This window comes from Ctenocephalides felis, unplaced genomic scaffold, assembly GCF_003426905.1.
Source record: "Ctenocephalides felis isolate EL2017-DRISC unplaced genomic scaffold, ASM342690v1 CF-g0.4_SCAFFOLD_01886, whole genome shotgun sequence".
In the NCBI taxonomy this organism is placed as follows: Eukaryota; Metazoa; Arthropoda; class Insecta; order Siphonaptera; family Pulicidae; genus Ctenocephalides; species Ctenocephalides felis.
Genome location: NW_020538040.1, coordinates 115,436,015 through 115,452,600, shown reverse-complemented (window position 1 = coordinate 115,452,600; position 16,586 = coordinate 115,436,015). Strand labels below are relative to the sequence as shown.

Here is a 16,586-nt window from a genome sequence, read left to right as displayed (position 1 = left end):
TATTACAAATCTGTGGTGTATGGTAGTATATTATTTTATAAATTTATTAGCTGGACGCAATATTTAGACTCGAATTTAAGACAAATTGTGAACAATGTTGCTAAAGAAAACGCATACTATGCTCACTCGGAAAATATTTTATTAGCAATGTTGTTTGATATAAAAAGGAAATACGAGATTCAGCTATAAGAAAATCTTATATTACCGTAATAATGTGGAAGACCTGACGCAATTGAAAGATTACAAAACACCCGAAATAAATTTCGAATGCACCGACTATACTAATATGATAGATATGGATGATTATTCAAATATATCCGAACCAGCCTTTACGCTAAATATTCCTCATGAACATCTAGTACAATATCTAAAAAGCAATGAGTGTCCATGGAGTGACCCTAAAATTCCGGTCCACATTCAGGGAACTGAGAGACATGTTCAATTACTGGCTAATGTATCAAAACGCGTATTAGAGCAAAATCGCGAAGGTGTTATGACAGCGACACTACTATCTCGTGAAAAGCATCCTCGACTGGAAAGCAAGCAAGATTTATATATTAATTTATTTAAATTGTATTAGCTAAATGTAAGAAATTTTATTTTAAATAAAAATGTAACTTAAAGAAACAAAATGTTGTATTTAAACCATGGCATGTAAATAAATAATATAATAAATATATGTCATTCCTAAAAACCCAAAAACAATATTTTTCTACAAAAGTAGTTGACCTGTTTCGATGCAAGATTCTAGGTTAGGCTTACTCGCTAATGTCCCCTAAAAGTTTACTTGATGTAGTCTGATGTACCCGTAAGTTACTGATTTCAAAAAGCCGGAAAATGTTTTAACCTGTTTCGATGCATGATTCTAGGTTAGGCTTACTCGCAAATGTCCCCTAAAATTTACTTGATGTAGTCTGATGTACCCGTAAGTTACTGATTTCAAAAAGCCGGAAAATGTTTTAACCTGTTTCGATGCATGATTCTAGGTTAGGCTTACTCGCTATGTCCCCTAAAAGTTACTTGATGTAGTCTGAGGTTACCCGTAAGTTACTGATTTCAAAAAGCCGGAAAATGTTTTTACCTGTTTCGATGCATGATTCTATGTTAGGCTTACTCGCTGATGTCCCCTAAAAGTTTACTTGATGTAGTCTGATGTACCCGTAAGTTACTGATTTCAAAAAGCCGGAAAATGTTTTTAACCTTTTCGATGCATGATTCTAGGTTAGGCTTACTCGCTAATGTCCCCTAAAAGTTTACTTGATGTAGTCTGATGTACCCGTAAGTTACTGATTTCAAAAAGCCGGAAATGTTTTTAACCTGTTTCGATGCATGATTCTAGGTTAGGCTTACTCGCTAATGTCCCCTAAAAGTTTACTGATGTAGTCTGAGGTATCCGTAAGTTACTGATTTCAAAAAGCCGGAAAATGTTTTAACCTATTTCGATGCAAAATTCTAGGTTAGGCTACTCGCTATAGTCTCCTAAAAGTTTACTTGATGTAGTCTGATGTACCCGTAAGTTACTGATTTCAAAAGCCGAAAAAATGTTTTTAACCTGTTTCGATGCATGATTCTAGGTTAGGCTTACTCGCTAATGTCCCCTAAAAGTTTACTTGATGTAGTCTGAGGTATCCGTAAGTTACTGATTTCAAAAAGCCGGAAGATGTTTTTTAACCTGTTTTGATGCAAGATTCTAGGTTAGGCTACTCGCTAATGTCCCCTAAAAGTTTACTTGATGTAGTCTGAATGTACCCGTAGTTACTGATTTCAAAAAGCCGGAAAATGTTTTTACCTGTTTCGATGCATGATTCTAGGTTAGGCTTACTCGCTAAATGTCCCCTAAAAGTTTACTTGATGTAGTCTGAGGTATCCGTAAGTTACTGTTTTCAAAAAGCCGGAAAATTTTTTAACCTGTTTCGATGCGAGATTCTAGGTTAGGCTTACTCGCTAATGTCCCCTTAAAAGTTTACTTGATGTAGTCTGATGTACCCGTAAGTTACTGATTTCAAAAAAGCAGGAAAATGTTTTTAACCTGTTTCGATGCATGCTTCTAGGTTAGGCTTACTCGCTAATGTCCCCTAAAAGTTTACTTGATGTAGTCTGATGTACCCGTAAGTTACTGATTTTAAAAGCCGGAAAATGTTTTTAACCTGTTTCGATGCATGATTCTAGGTTAGGCTTACTCGCTAATGTCCCCTAAAAGTTTACTTGATGTAGTCTGAGGTATCCGTAAGTTACTGATTTCAAAAAGCCGGAAAATGTTTTTAACCTGTTTCGATGCAAGATTCTAGGTTAGGCTTACTCGCTAATGTCCCTTAAAAGTTTACTAGATGTAGTTTGAAATTATATATAATACTGAATATTTTTTAAAAAGGAAATAAATATACTGAATATTTCATTATAAAAGAATCGAAATATTTATAGGTTGGAAGTTACTAATTATTTAGAGTATATTACAAAAATTAAATAAAAATAGCAACTTGCACGTATTTTGCACATTGACAACTTACACGTATTCTGCAAATTAACAACTTGCACGCATTCTGCAAATTGACAACTTGCACGTATTTTACACATTGACAACTTGCACGCATTTTGCATTATAGATAACTTATACGTACTTTGCTTATTAGCAACTTGTACGCATTTCCAAGAAATTTAGCAAAAAACATTCTCCCTATTCAGAATTTAATGAATTATATCATATATTTATATTAAAAAATTATGAAAAGTTTCTCTTAAAAACATATATTTCGTAAACTTACAAAATATTTATAACTATTCTCTTGACATTATGGTTATTGAAAGAAATAATGAATATTTCTAGTGTTGGAATTTGTCGATAAGTTTTGATTTACGTGCTGACTCACGCACGTTGTACAAAATAGCTAGGTAGATACCGAAGAAGTGTCACATGTACAGCATGTACAAGTTTTCGACTGTCAAGCCTACTGATTGTGGCATGCTGCAATGCGACGGCTTAAGGATTATGCTCTAATAGCGTGGGGTGACGTCAAGCCAACATGACGAATCTCCAAGCCAAGGGCTGAGTCTCAACGGATCGCAGCGTGGTAACTGCTCTGCCGAGTACAACACCCCGCCAGGTACCTAAGTCGTTTACAAACGATTCCCAGTCTCTACATCGAACTAGTGACCTTGATCGACCGCTATAGGCAAGACAGATATAACGGACGGATATCGCCCCTGTCCAGCGCCCCATTCGGCTAAAAATGGCTCGTGCGATAAACGGCGTGTGCCGAATACCTAATAAATCACATTGTATTGAGCCTTTTGACTCACGAGACTCTTAGAGATATCGTTGCTTACTTTGTCTAGAAAGGATACGGCCTTAGAGGCGTTCAGACATAATCCCACGGATGGTAGCTTCGCGCCACCGGCCGCTCGACCGAGTGCGTGAACCAAATGTCCGAACCTGCGGTTCCTCTCGTACTGAGCAGGATTACTATCGCAACGACGATTCATCAGTAGGGTAAAACTAACCTGTCTCACGACGGTCTAAACCCAGCTCACGTTTCCTATTTGTGGGTGAACAACCAAACGCTTGGCGAATTCTGCTTCGCAATGATAGGAAGAGCCGACATCGAAAGATCAAAAAGCAACGTCGCTATGAACGCTTGACTGCCACAAGCCAGTTATCCCTGTGGTAACTTTTCTGACATCTCTTGCTGAAAACTCTTCAAGCCAAAAAGATCGATAGGCCATGCTTTCGCAGTCCCTGTGCACACTGAGCAACGGGATCAAGCCAGCATTTGCCCTTTTGCTCTACGCGAGGTTTCTGTCCTCGCTGAGCTGGCCTTGGGACACCTGCGTTATTATTTGACAGATGTACCGCCCCAGTCAAACTCCCCGCCTAGCAGTTTCCTTGAATCGGATCACGCTAGAGTATTGTTGGCGATCGTGCAATGGCTCACACCACTCTTATGCGCTTGGCTCTAGAAAACCGTGACAGTCGGAACGCAAGTTTTCGACGCACGCTTTCCGCCCAATCGAGAGTAAAGAAACGATGAAAGGAGTGGTATTTCACCGACGATATTACTATCTCCCACTTATGCTACACCTTTCATGTCTCCTTACAATGCCAGACTAGAGTCAAGCTCAACAGGGTCTTCTTTCCCCGCTAATTTTTCCAAGCCCGTTCCCTTGGCAGTGGTTTCGCTAGAAAGTAGATAGGGACAGTGGGAATCTCGTTCACTATTTAAATGACGAGGCATTTGGCTTTTTTTTTTTTTTTTTTTTTTTTTTTTTTTTTGGCTAGGAGGGGAATGCATTTACGCACGCCGGTCGCCAGGTTGACCAGGCAGTGTGGGACTCGACCCGAAGGCAATACCCACTAACCTAACTCCTAGTTTTGTGCCTGGAGGATGGTGGCGCAGGCAGCACGCATTAATATACTTGGTCATCCAATTCCCTGTCTTTTCTTCTTAACTGTCGTTGTTTTTGACCATTTTGCGAACCCATTCAGTCCTGGTTGAAACAATTTTGAGTTCGTCCTTCCCAAGTATTTTATTTGATGTTAGGAACTCCGCCGATTTTCCATACCAAACACCCCTTATATTAAGAGTTATCGTGTTGAAGTTTACCTCAGTTGCATTATACCTTGTCCTTATCATGTCTACCAGCGGCTTGTAATAATCTATCTTCCTCTTATGTGAAGCTGCCAAGTCGGCAGAGCTTCCTACTATTTGGGTGTCTAATACTATGACCTTCCCGTCCTGTGCCGCTATTAGGTCAGGCTTCCTAGTTCCTTCGGTTGTTTTAAAGGATGGCTCAAGATCAACTTGTGAATGAGATTTCTCTAGTGCCCTCTTTACATAGTTGGTTACTGCATTGTGGCGTTCAATGCGTTGGCGATGGATTCTGTGACAAGTTTGGAGTACATGATCCAGTGTCTCCAAGGCATTACAATCTGCCCTGCAGTATCTGTCCTCCATTCTTCCTCTCGTTGTACGTGACCTTGTGGGCATCGCGTTTATTCTGAATTTTACACAGTTTACAAAGTCGCTGCCAGTGAGAAGTTTGTTGCCCTCTGTAATCCATCGATGTTGGGATGGTGTTTTGGCTGAGTGTTTAAGTGGGTTTCCGTCCACTGACTTATGAAGTGTGCGGGCCCATTTCTCATCCAATTCTTTTTGAGAGCTTATGACGGTGTTGTTGTCATGTAGCATTTTCTCACATTTTGCGATCTCGAGCTTGTGGAAGCTTGAGTCGGTAGAGTTCAAGTTCTGGATTCTTTTTGGCGTCTAAGGGTACGAGCCACCTAAGGGATGGAATTGATAAACCGCCCTCTCTACAGTGGGCATAAAAGTACGCTAATGTTACGTCATTGGGTAGTCTTAGCCATGATCTTATGGCTTTTCTTATCATTCCGTCCAGCGTTTTGAGGTACCCGATTTTTGCATGACCCAATACTAGTTGGTGGAGTATTCTGGGTATGCCTACAGTTCGTAGTGCAAAAAGTCTTTGTTGAGGTTTTAACGGTGCCTTAGTTAATTTGTCAATGATTGTTAGTAATTTTAATCTCATGTTCCCTAGGTTTGCACTTTCGGGATTGAACTGGACACCGAGGTAGCTCCAGCTATCCACTCTTGTGAGTGCGGGTAGTGTTTGACCGTTGCAGCTAAATGTAGTTGTTCTATCTATTATCGACTTTTTGACGTGCGGCACGTTCTTGACCGTAACTGTAAATGACTTGTTATTGTTTATAATTAAGCCGCAGTTAGACATGTATTGACCGGCATGATCTAATAACTTCTGCAAACCTCCGACCGACGATGCTACCAAGACTAGGTCGTCGGCAAAGGCAAGAATATTGTAGAAGCATCCGTCAACATTGACCCCGATTTCTGGTGGGGTTCTTTTAATCATCTTGTTCATGATCATGTTAAAGAGGACCGGAGACAGAGGATCTCCCTGCTTGACCGCGCACCTCGGACTAATGGGATCCGAGGTGAAGCGGCCAAACCGGAGTCTGGTCCAACCCCTTCTATACAGATCACTAACATAGTTGATAAATGGTTGTGGCAGGTTATAATATTCCAATGTATCGGTCAGAGCTCTATGGGAGATCAAATCAAATGCCTTTGCCACGTCTATAGAGGCTAAATAGAGTGGTTTCTTATTTTGCCTGTGGTACCTTAGCAACTGGTCAAGCGCAAAGATGTTATATGCGCACCCGTCGACAGCTTGAAAGGCTTTCTGTCTCTCATCGATCTTAACTCCACTAAGCAGTCGCCTAGCGAGTACTTTATTTAATGTTCTTGTAAGGACCGATGAAACTGTTATCGGTCTATAATCCCCTGGGTTTTTCGCGTTATCCTTTTTGGGAATCAAAGAAGTATAGGATTCAGTCATTGTGTCAGGAACGCGACCCATATATAGTATAACATTAAATAAATTTACCAATAGATTTATGGGCATCGACCTCAGTAGGTTAACTGATATGCCATCGGGCCCAGGGGCCGAATTCCTCGCTGGATCTTTAACTTCTTGGGAGGTAATTGGGCTCCATAAATGCGAGAGATCGTCGTTTCTCGCTTCATCAGTGCCTGGTGTTTCAGAGGACGAGCATGTTAATAAGTTTTGCCAGTATTGCACCATTATATCAGATGGAGGCATGACAGTTGTCGTTCTGCTATCTAGTAAATAGGATATGCATTTACTAGGGTTCTTAGCCCAGTATTTTTGAGTGTTTTTGTATGCTATTCTACGCAACTGTCTCTTACTTATTATTGGTGCATTACTTCTTTTGTTTAATTGAGGCTTAACTTTCCTTTTTATTGGAAAGGTGGCGTTAAGATATTCAGTCACATTTCTTTCTATTTCTCCCGGTGACATTTCTACCGCTCTATGACAAATGCTCACTAGAAGAGAGCTATTAAATTTATCTGCATCCTGTCCCGCAGCGGCTTTTAGTGCATTAGCTAGCTCATGTTTGGAGGTATCTTCAGTGGCTGGAGGGCATGCATTGTTGGTGTTTTGGTTCACAGGCATAGCAAGAAACTCTGCGACCTGGCCTTTATATTTGGGGGATCGCCTTTGGCCTTTGATAGCTTCCAGCGTCCGCCCTGGTGTTACTGCGAGGAGGGCCTTATCTATTTGACCCACACCTTGCCTTATTAAGAGGGCCTCCTCTTTGGCCATCATTTTCTGCTCCTCCTCCGTCCACCTTGCTTTCTTTGGCACTATTTTGGCAAGTTCCTCATTATACCATTCTTTGTGTGTTTTCTGTTCATGAACTCCCCGACCTACTACAGTTGCAAATGTTTTGTTACATGTAGGGAATCGACAATTATGACCTTCTATATTAATCGGTGGGGGTAAACAAAGTGGGTTCACCCAAATTTAATTCTAAATTTTCATTATTGTTCCGAGGCTTATTATTTGACGTTGCACCGATTGAGTTACAGGCGAAAGGGTTGGCAGCCCCTAAGCCCAAAATTTTACAGAGGTGGCTTAGTTTCCCTCCGAAGGGGTACTCACGGTGGGACCCACGAGGAGGAAGGCCACTTGCTAGCTGAGGTCCCGGAGAACCCCAACCACTCCCACCACTTAAGAGAGTCATAGTTACTCCCGCCGTTTACCCGCGCTTGCTTGAATTTCTTCACGTTGACATTCAGAGCACTGGGCAGAAATCACATTGCGTCAACACCCGCTAGGGCCATCGCAATGCTTTGTTTTTTATTAGACAGTCGGATTCCCCTAGTCCGTGCCAGTTCTGAGCTGACCGTTGAGTGGCGGCCGAAGAGTACGACTGACCGACCGAAGCCGGCACAGAAACCTCGCAGCAAGAAAGATCCGCGGGGGGCCTAGACACGGGACCGAGCTCGGATCTAAGTCACAAGGACAATTTCACCTTGCCCAGGCCCGGCACATCGGCCTACGCCCGCTTCCCAACCAAGCCCGGCACGCCCCGATCCTCAGAGCCAATCCTTATCCCGAAGTTACGGATTCAATTTGCCGACTTCCCTTACCTACATTTATCTATCGACTAGAGGCTCTTCACCTTGGAGACCTGCTGCGGATATGGGTACGAACCGGCGCGACACCTACCGTGGCCCTCTCCTGGATTTTCAAGGTCCGAGGGGAAGATACGGACACCCGCCACAACAGCGGTGCTCTTCGCGTTCCAAACCCTATCTCCCTTCTAGAGGATTCCAGGGAACTCGAACGCTCATACAGAAAAGAAAACTCTTCCCGTATTTCCCGACGGCGTCTCCAGGTCATTTTGGGTTACCCCGACGAACTCTCTTGCGAGGGCCCGACTTGTAAACGGTTCCGCTGCCGGGTTCCGGAATAGGAACCGGATTACCTTTCGCCCGATGGGTGTGAAATTTTATTCAAAATAAAATACACCGACATCAACATAGGATTTCTCCTGGGGCTTAGGATCGACTGACTCGTGTGCAACGGCTGTTCACACGAAACCCTTCTCCACGTCAGTCCTCCAGGGCCTCGCTGGAGTATTTGCTACTACCACCAATATCTGCACCGATGGCGGCTCCAGGCAGGCTGACGCCCAAACCCTTCTGCGCACACCACCGCGACCCTCCTACTCACCAGGGCGTCAAAACGAACTATTATGAACGTTTCTCATGCCTTGGCGGCCGAGTATAGGCACGACGCTTCAGCGCCATCCATTTTCAGGGCTAGTTGCTTCGGCAGGTGAGTTGTTACACACTCCTTAGCGGATTCCAACTTCCATGGCCACCGTCCTGCTGTCTTAAGCAACCAACGCCTTTCATGGTATCCCATTAGCGTCGTTTAGGCGCCTAAACTCGGCGTTTGGTTCATTCCACAGCGCCAGTTCTGCTTACCAAAAATGGCCCACTAGGCACTCTGATCCAAACCTCTGGCTTCACTATTCAAGCAAGCCAGAGATCTCACCCATTTCAAGTTTGAGAATAGGTTGAGGTCGTTTCGGCCCCAAGGCCTCTAATCATTCGCTTTACCGGATGAGACTCGCTCATCGAATGCCAGCTATCCTGAGGGAAACTTCGGAGGGAACCAGCTACTAGATGGTTTGATTAGTCTTTCGCCCCTATACCCAGTTCCGACGATCGATTTGCACGTCAGAATCGCTACGGTCCTCCATCAGGATTTCCCCTGACTTCGACCTGACCGGGCATAGTTCACCATCTTTCGGGTCCTAGCATGTACGCTCTGAGTGCGTCTCTTCTCGCAATGAGAGTGAGACGCCTCGGGATTGCAAGCACGCATCCGTGGATGCGGTCTGTCATTCCTCAGTTTACTTAAGCAAACCTTTACGTTCATTGCGCCTTTAGGTTTTGTATTTCCCAATAACTCGCGCACATGCTAGACTCCTTGGTCCGCGTTTCAAGACGGGTCCTGAAAGTACCCAAAGCAATAGCATCGCTGACCGGTAATAGAGTCCGTTCAAGAACACGGTAGCTAACAGCTCGAGGCGGCATCGATGCCGGACTAGGTCCGACGGCCAATAACCGTCCGTGCTTGCAACCGGCCGAACGCTTAAAAGCGACCCTATACCATATCATTTATACCGTCTGGCAGTCGGCCGGAGCACGCGGGGTCTGGCGCGAATAAATTCGTGACAGGCTACCGCCGCGGTCGTAGATCGACACCAAACGGGTCGCGACGTCCTACTGAGAAAGAAGTGCATGCCAACGCCGCCTGACACATAAACCAACGGCGTATCGCGGGACGAATCCCGGTCAATCGCACGCCACTAAATGGAAGACAATGATAACATTGAATCTCTCCTTTCGATCTTTCGGGTTTCTCAGGTTTACCCCTGAACGGTTTCACGTACTCTTGAACTCTCTCTTCAAAGTTCTTTTCAACTTTCCCTTACGGTACTTGTTTGCTATCGGTCTCGTGGTCATATTTAGCCTTAGATGGAGTTTACCACCCACTTAGAGCTGCACTCTCAAGCAACTCGACTCTGAGGAGAGATCCTCTCGATACGCGCAACGGTCGCTACGGGCCTGGCACCCTCTATGGGTAAATGGCCCCATTCAAGATGGACTTGAACTCGCCGCAACGCACCGAGATAATTGGATCCTCCCTAACACTTCATTTCCCAGCGTCCGTCTCCGGCCGCGGGATTTAGTGCTGGGCTCTTCCCTGTTCGCTCTACTACTAAGGGAATCCTAGTTAGTTTCTTTTCCACCGCTCAGTAATATGCTTAAATTCAGCGGGTAATCTCATATGCTCTGAGGTCGTATTATGATTATGATGTGCTTGCAAACGTTAGTAAGCAAGCGCACACAAAATCGGCGAGGAACCTTTGAACCTTTGTCGAGTAATCACAAGATTTCATATTTGTGGTCAGCAGACCCAAATAATTTTAACTCGCACCGATCGAACGTTCATAAATGAATGATCCTCGGTGCGAGAAGCTTCGTCAGTTTTGCTGCACCACCCATCTATTTGACTTTAGTCCATTTGTAAAATCCTATATTATTAAAATATATAGATTTTATATTTGCGGTCCGCAGACCCAAATAATTACAACTCGCTCCGATCAAACGTTCATAAAACGAAAGACCATCGCTGCGAGAAGCTTTGCTAGTTCTGCTACATTCACATATATTTGACCGTAGTCAATTTGTAAAATCTTATATTATTAAAATATATAGATTTCATATTTGCGGTCCGCAGACCCAAATAATTTCAACTCTCTCTGATCGAACGTTTAAAAACGAATGATCCTTCCACCAGTTATCTATAGCCGCAAACCAGCATCCGAATATATACGGGGTATATAATTCTAGATATAGCTGGCTCACAACATTATTAAAAGTTACGCTAATATATCATTGACAGACTAAAAGTATCGAATATGATGTAAAAACTACACCGGGGAATGATATCCGTACCCGCCTGAACAACATAGCGTACTTTAGCCTGAGCTTGCTCGCATCGCACTCGACACGACCTATCCCCCTATATAAGGCGCGCGGCCACAGCGTAGGTATTCGACTGAGTCCCAAGCGACGTGCATTTGACCAGCGGCGAGGGCCTGCTCGCGCTTACGGTGTGAATCGTCAAGACAAAAGCCTGGGAAAATTTCAAACTGTGAACCCTTATGATTTTTTTCGAAAATTTTGTTAGATGTTCAAACAGTTTTAAATATATGGATAATATGAATTATAGTTAATTATTGAGTTTTTAGGTGTTTTTTTTGGTTTTTTTTAAAGTTTTGTATAAAAATATGTATTTATTGTTTTTTATAGATCTCAATGAATATAAAACGAATTTATATATAGTTATATTATTTTTTATAATTATTTGTTTAAATTTTCTAATTTTACAATAAATGTTCAAACCAGTTTTCCTCGATTTTCTCTTAAACGGTAAAAGATACGAAATAACTTTGTTCGTACGAAAGATGCAGAATAAAATTACGAATAAAATGGTATATAAATGGTTAGGTGTGTTCATATAATTTTCTCTAGATTTTCCGATTTTTCCGAATTTTCACGACGGCAACTCGCCTGTAGGCCACACCGTTGGGAATTCGAAGTTGTGATATATGGAAAAAGAACTAAGAATTTTGAGACCTTTCTAATGATGTATAATACTTTATATGTTTTCTTTAGAGAAATATCGAATCGTGAGGAGTGTTGCTTCAACCTAGCCGCACTTTGCATTTTGACAAGTTAACAACTACACAGATTGCTCTATACTATCTAAACCGTAAAAGATACAAAAAAAACTTTGTTCGTACGAAAGATGCGGAATAAAATTACGAATAAAATGGTATATAAATGGTTAGGTGTGTTTATATAATTTTCTCTAGATTTTCCGATTTTTCCGAATTTTCACGACGGCAACTCGCCTGTAGGCCACACCGTTGGGAATTCGAAGTTGTGATATACGGAAAAAGAACTAAGAATTTTGAGACCTTTCTAATGATGTATAATACTTCATATGTTTTCTTTAGAGAAATATCGAATCGTGAGGAGTGTTGCTTCAACCTAGCCGCACTTTGCATTTTGACAAGTTAACAACTACACAGATTGCTCTATACTATCTAAACCGTAAAAGATACAAAAAAACTTTGTTCGTACGAAAGATGCAGAATAAAATTACGAATAAAATGGTATATAATTGGTTAGGTGTGTTCATATAATTTTCTCTAGATTTTCCGATTTTTCCGAATTTTCACGACAGCAACTCGCCTGTAGGCCACACCGTGCAAAATTCGAAGTTGTGATATATGGAAAAAGAACTAAGAATTTTGAGACCTTTTTAATGATGTATTATACTTTATATGTTTTCTTTAGAGAAATATCGAATCGTGAGGAGTGTTGCTTTAACCTAGTCGCACTTTGCATTTTGACAAGTTAACAACTACACAGATTGCTTTATACTATCTAAACCGTAAAAGATACGAAAAAACTTTGTTCGTACGAAAGATGCAGAATAAAATTACGAATAAAATGATGTATAACTCGATATATGTCATAATATATTTTTTATGAGATTTTTCAATTTTTCCTTTAAATTAAAAAATGTTTTAAATTTTTCGCTGACTCTAAATTCATTTGCGGGTTATGCTTTTTTTTACAATATTGTTTCAAATGATGTAAAAAGTTAAATTAGCGAGGTGCCTCAATATGCAAAAAATTGCTCCACCCTATTGATATTTCTTAGTAAAACCCGTATATTTAACCACAGTTTTCTAAGAAACCAATGAATAGGGAGGGCCGAATCATTATAGAAGTAAAATTAAGCGATATGGGCACCTTTTCATATGAAATATATGTGTTATTTAAATGAATTTTGACTTCAAAACCATATATCGCAAATAACTCTTTAGCCAGCGAAATTTTCAATAAAATACTGTTTTTAATAAGTTAATATATTAATTTAGGCATGTGAATAATTCAAATTGTGAGTTATATTTTTATTGATAGTTTGTACGGGGGTTTTTAAATCGGGTTTAGTTTGTTGTTATTTATTTCCATCAGAGTGCGCTAGTATTTTTTTATAATAATTCTCGAACTTTCGAAAAGAATATATTAATGTGAAAAATTCGCATAAATCTTCATTCAGTTCTCCAGTTAGACGTGAAGTATCAATGGCGAATTCTTATTTAAATTCAGGCGCAAGTGCCAGTAATTTGAATCATATGCGCTCGCATGATCAAATTACATTTGGGGAAGCAAAAGAATTTACTGGAGTAAATCTTCCGACAAGTATGCAAATTATCAAGTATTATTTTTATTTGACCGAAAAATCAAAAAAACAAAATAAAATGTTTTCATATAAAACATTTACTCCAAATGCGGTAACGAAATTGATTCAGACGTGGGAAAAAATTGATATTCCAATTATGGAGAAACGAAGTATCGCTAGAAAATTGAACCGATTGATTGATAAATATAAAAGTACAAATAAAAGCAAGTCTACCCAAGCATCATTTCAGGAGTTTGTAGAATCCACGAAATAATTATTTTATATTGGAAAATGCAAATGCGATTTGCGAAGATTACTGTGTTCCTGTGGACTGATCCCAGAACATTTACAAGCGTTCATGATGGATCAACATAATGAGAGGAAATCTACGATACCAGAATATATTATAAAAATTGAAGGTGAAGTATCAGAATCTACAATAACTAGCAATATTACTTCAGGTGAGACATATACTCTAGATGTTGATTTTGATTTTAAAAGCAGTTCGGAAAGTTCACAAAATACTTCTCATATAAAACGTGGTCCATATAGTCGAAGATATGAGGCTCCAAGCTATGCCTTAATGTGCGACATATTTGCAATTTCTGATAGAGTTGGTTCTGGCGTGGTGACGGCAATCCTGCGTGACCTGGGCATTACGGATGATTGGGGCAATCCTGTCATTATGGATAAAAATAAAAGCGTTCGTGAGAGGCAGAAAAATAGGCAGGCTCTACACAAGCGATATGATTCTTCTGAACTAATAGCATTTTCATTCGACGGCCGAAAAAATGATTCTATTACCATGGAAAAAATCGATAAGAAGTTTCACCCACGAATGATTAAAGAAGCGCATTTAGTTATTTTAAAGGAACCGAATGGCCAATTGTTGGGTTACACAAAATTGGAAAATGAAGATTCGGAAAGTAAAGTAATCAAATTGAACGAGTTTTTTGCCGATAAAGGAATAGCTCTCGATTCTTTGATAGGCATATGTTGCGATGGTGAACCAGCAAATACAGGCGTAAAAAATGGTATTTTACGTCGATTTGAAATTCAGTTAAACAGGCCACTGCATTGGTTTGTGTGTCTTCTCCACTTCAACGAACTTCCACTTCGCCATTTATTTAACTATTTGAAAAAATCATTGACCACTGGACCACGAACAAAAACTGGAATATTAAGCAAGGTGAGTTATAACATATTTACTATTTTATAATACCCTATGTTCAAATTCAATATAATTTATTTTTTCCTATATACTTCCAGCCGGTAAAAGACTTTGAAACAATCCCACTTGAAAATTTGGCTGATATAAGTCCTGCTGAATCGACAACTGACTCAAGTTATTTAATAAAAATAGCTAAAGCAGTTGCTTCTGGAGAAGTATCGACAGACTTAGCTAACATGAAACCAGGGCCAATAGCACATTCCCGTTGGCTCACGAAGGCTAGTAGGTTACTTCGGTTATATGTAACTACTAATAAGCCATCCAAAAATTTGAAAATTCTGGCAAACTACGTAATAAAAGTATATATTCCAATGTACTTTAACATTAAATATTACAACTCTGTGGTGTATGGTAGTATATTATTTTATAATTTATTAGCTGGACGCAATATTTAGACTCGAATTTAGACAAATTGTGAACAATGTTGCTAAAGAAAACGCATACTATGCTCACTCGGAAAATATTTTATTAGCAATGTTGTTTGATAATAAAAAGGAAATACGAGATTCAGCTATAAGAAAAATCTTATATTACCGTAATAATGTGGAAGACCTGACGCAATTGAGAGATTACAAAACACCCGAAATAAATTTCGAATGCACCGACTATACTAATATGATAGATATGGATGATTATTCAAATATATCCGAACCAGCCTTTACGCTAAATATTCTCATGAACATCTAGTACAATATCTACAAAGCAATGAGTGTCCATGGAGTGACCCTAAAATTCCGGTCACATTCAGGGAACTGAGAGACATGTTCAATTACTGGCTAATGTATCAAAACGCGTATTAGAGCAAAATCGCGAAGGTGTTATGACAGCGACACTACTATCTCGTGAAAAGCATCCTCGACTGGAAAGCAAGCAAGATTTCAGATATTAATTTATTTAAATTGTATTAGCTAAATGTAAGAAATTTTATTTTAAATAAAAATGTAACTTAAAGAAATAAAAATGTTGTATTTAAACCATGTCATGTAAATAAATAATAGAATAAATATATGTCATTCCTAAAAACCCAAAAACAATATTTTTCTACAAAAGTAGTTTGACCTGTTTCGATGCAAGATTCTAGGTTAGGCTTACTCGCTAATGTCCCCTAAAAGTTTACTTGATGTAGTCTGATGTACCCGTAAGTTACTGATTTCAAAAAGCCGGAAAATGTTTTTAACCTGTTTCGATGCATGATTCTAGGTTAGGCTTACTCGCTAATGTCCCCTAAAATTTTACTTGATGTAGTCTGATGTACCCGTAAGTTACTGATTTCAAAAAGCCGAAAAATGTTTTTAACCTGTTTCGATGCATGATTCTAGGTTAGGCTTACTCGCTAATGTCCCCTAAAAGTTTACTTGATGTAGTCTGATGTACCCGTAAGTTACTGATTTCAAAAAGCCGGAAAATGTTTTTAACCTGTTTCGATGCATGATTCTAGGTTAGGCTTACTCGCTAATGTCCCCTAAAAGTTTACTTGATGTAGTCTGATGTACCCGTAAGTTACTGATTTCAAAAAGCCGGAAAATGTTTTTAACCTGTTTCGATGCATGATTCTAGGTTAGGCTTACTCGCTAATGTCCCCTAAAAGTTTACTTGATGTAGTCTGATGTACCCGTAAGTTACTGATTTCAAAAAGCCGGAAAATGTTTTTAACCTGTTTCGATGCAAGATTCTAGGTTAGGCTTACTAGCTAATGTCCCCTAAAAGTTTACTTGATGTAGTCTGATGTACCCGTATGTTATTGATTTCAAAAAGCCGGAAAATGTTTTTAACCTGTTTCGATGCATGATTCTAGGTTAAGCTTACTCGCTAATGTCCCCTAAAAGTTTACTTGATGTAGTCTGATGTACCCGTAAGTTACTGATTTCAAAAAGCCGGAAAATGTTTTTAACCTGTTTCAATGCATGATTCTAGGTTAGGCTTACTCGCTAATGTCCCCTAAAAGTTTACTTGATGTAGTCTGATGTACCCGTAAGTTACTGATTTCAAAAAGCCGGAAAATGTTTTTAACCTGTTTCGATGCATGATTCTAGGTTAGGCTTACTCGCTAATGTCCCCTAAAAGTTTACTTGATGTAGAATGATGTACCCGTAAGATACTGATTTCAAAAAGCCGGAAAATGTTTTTAACCTGTTTCGATGCATGATTCTAGGTTAGGCTCACTAGCTAATGTCCC

At 40.1% G+C, this 16,586-nt stretch overlaps 1 pseudogene; it reads right to left on the bottom strand.

The window, feature by feature from the left end:
* Positions 1 to 3,023: 3,023 nt before the first annotated feature.
* On the bottom strand, positions 3,024 to 10,217 carry LOC113378959 (annotated as a pseudogene).
* Between the last annotated feature and the right edge of the window lie 6,369 nt (positions 10,218 to 16,586).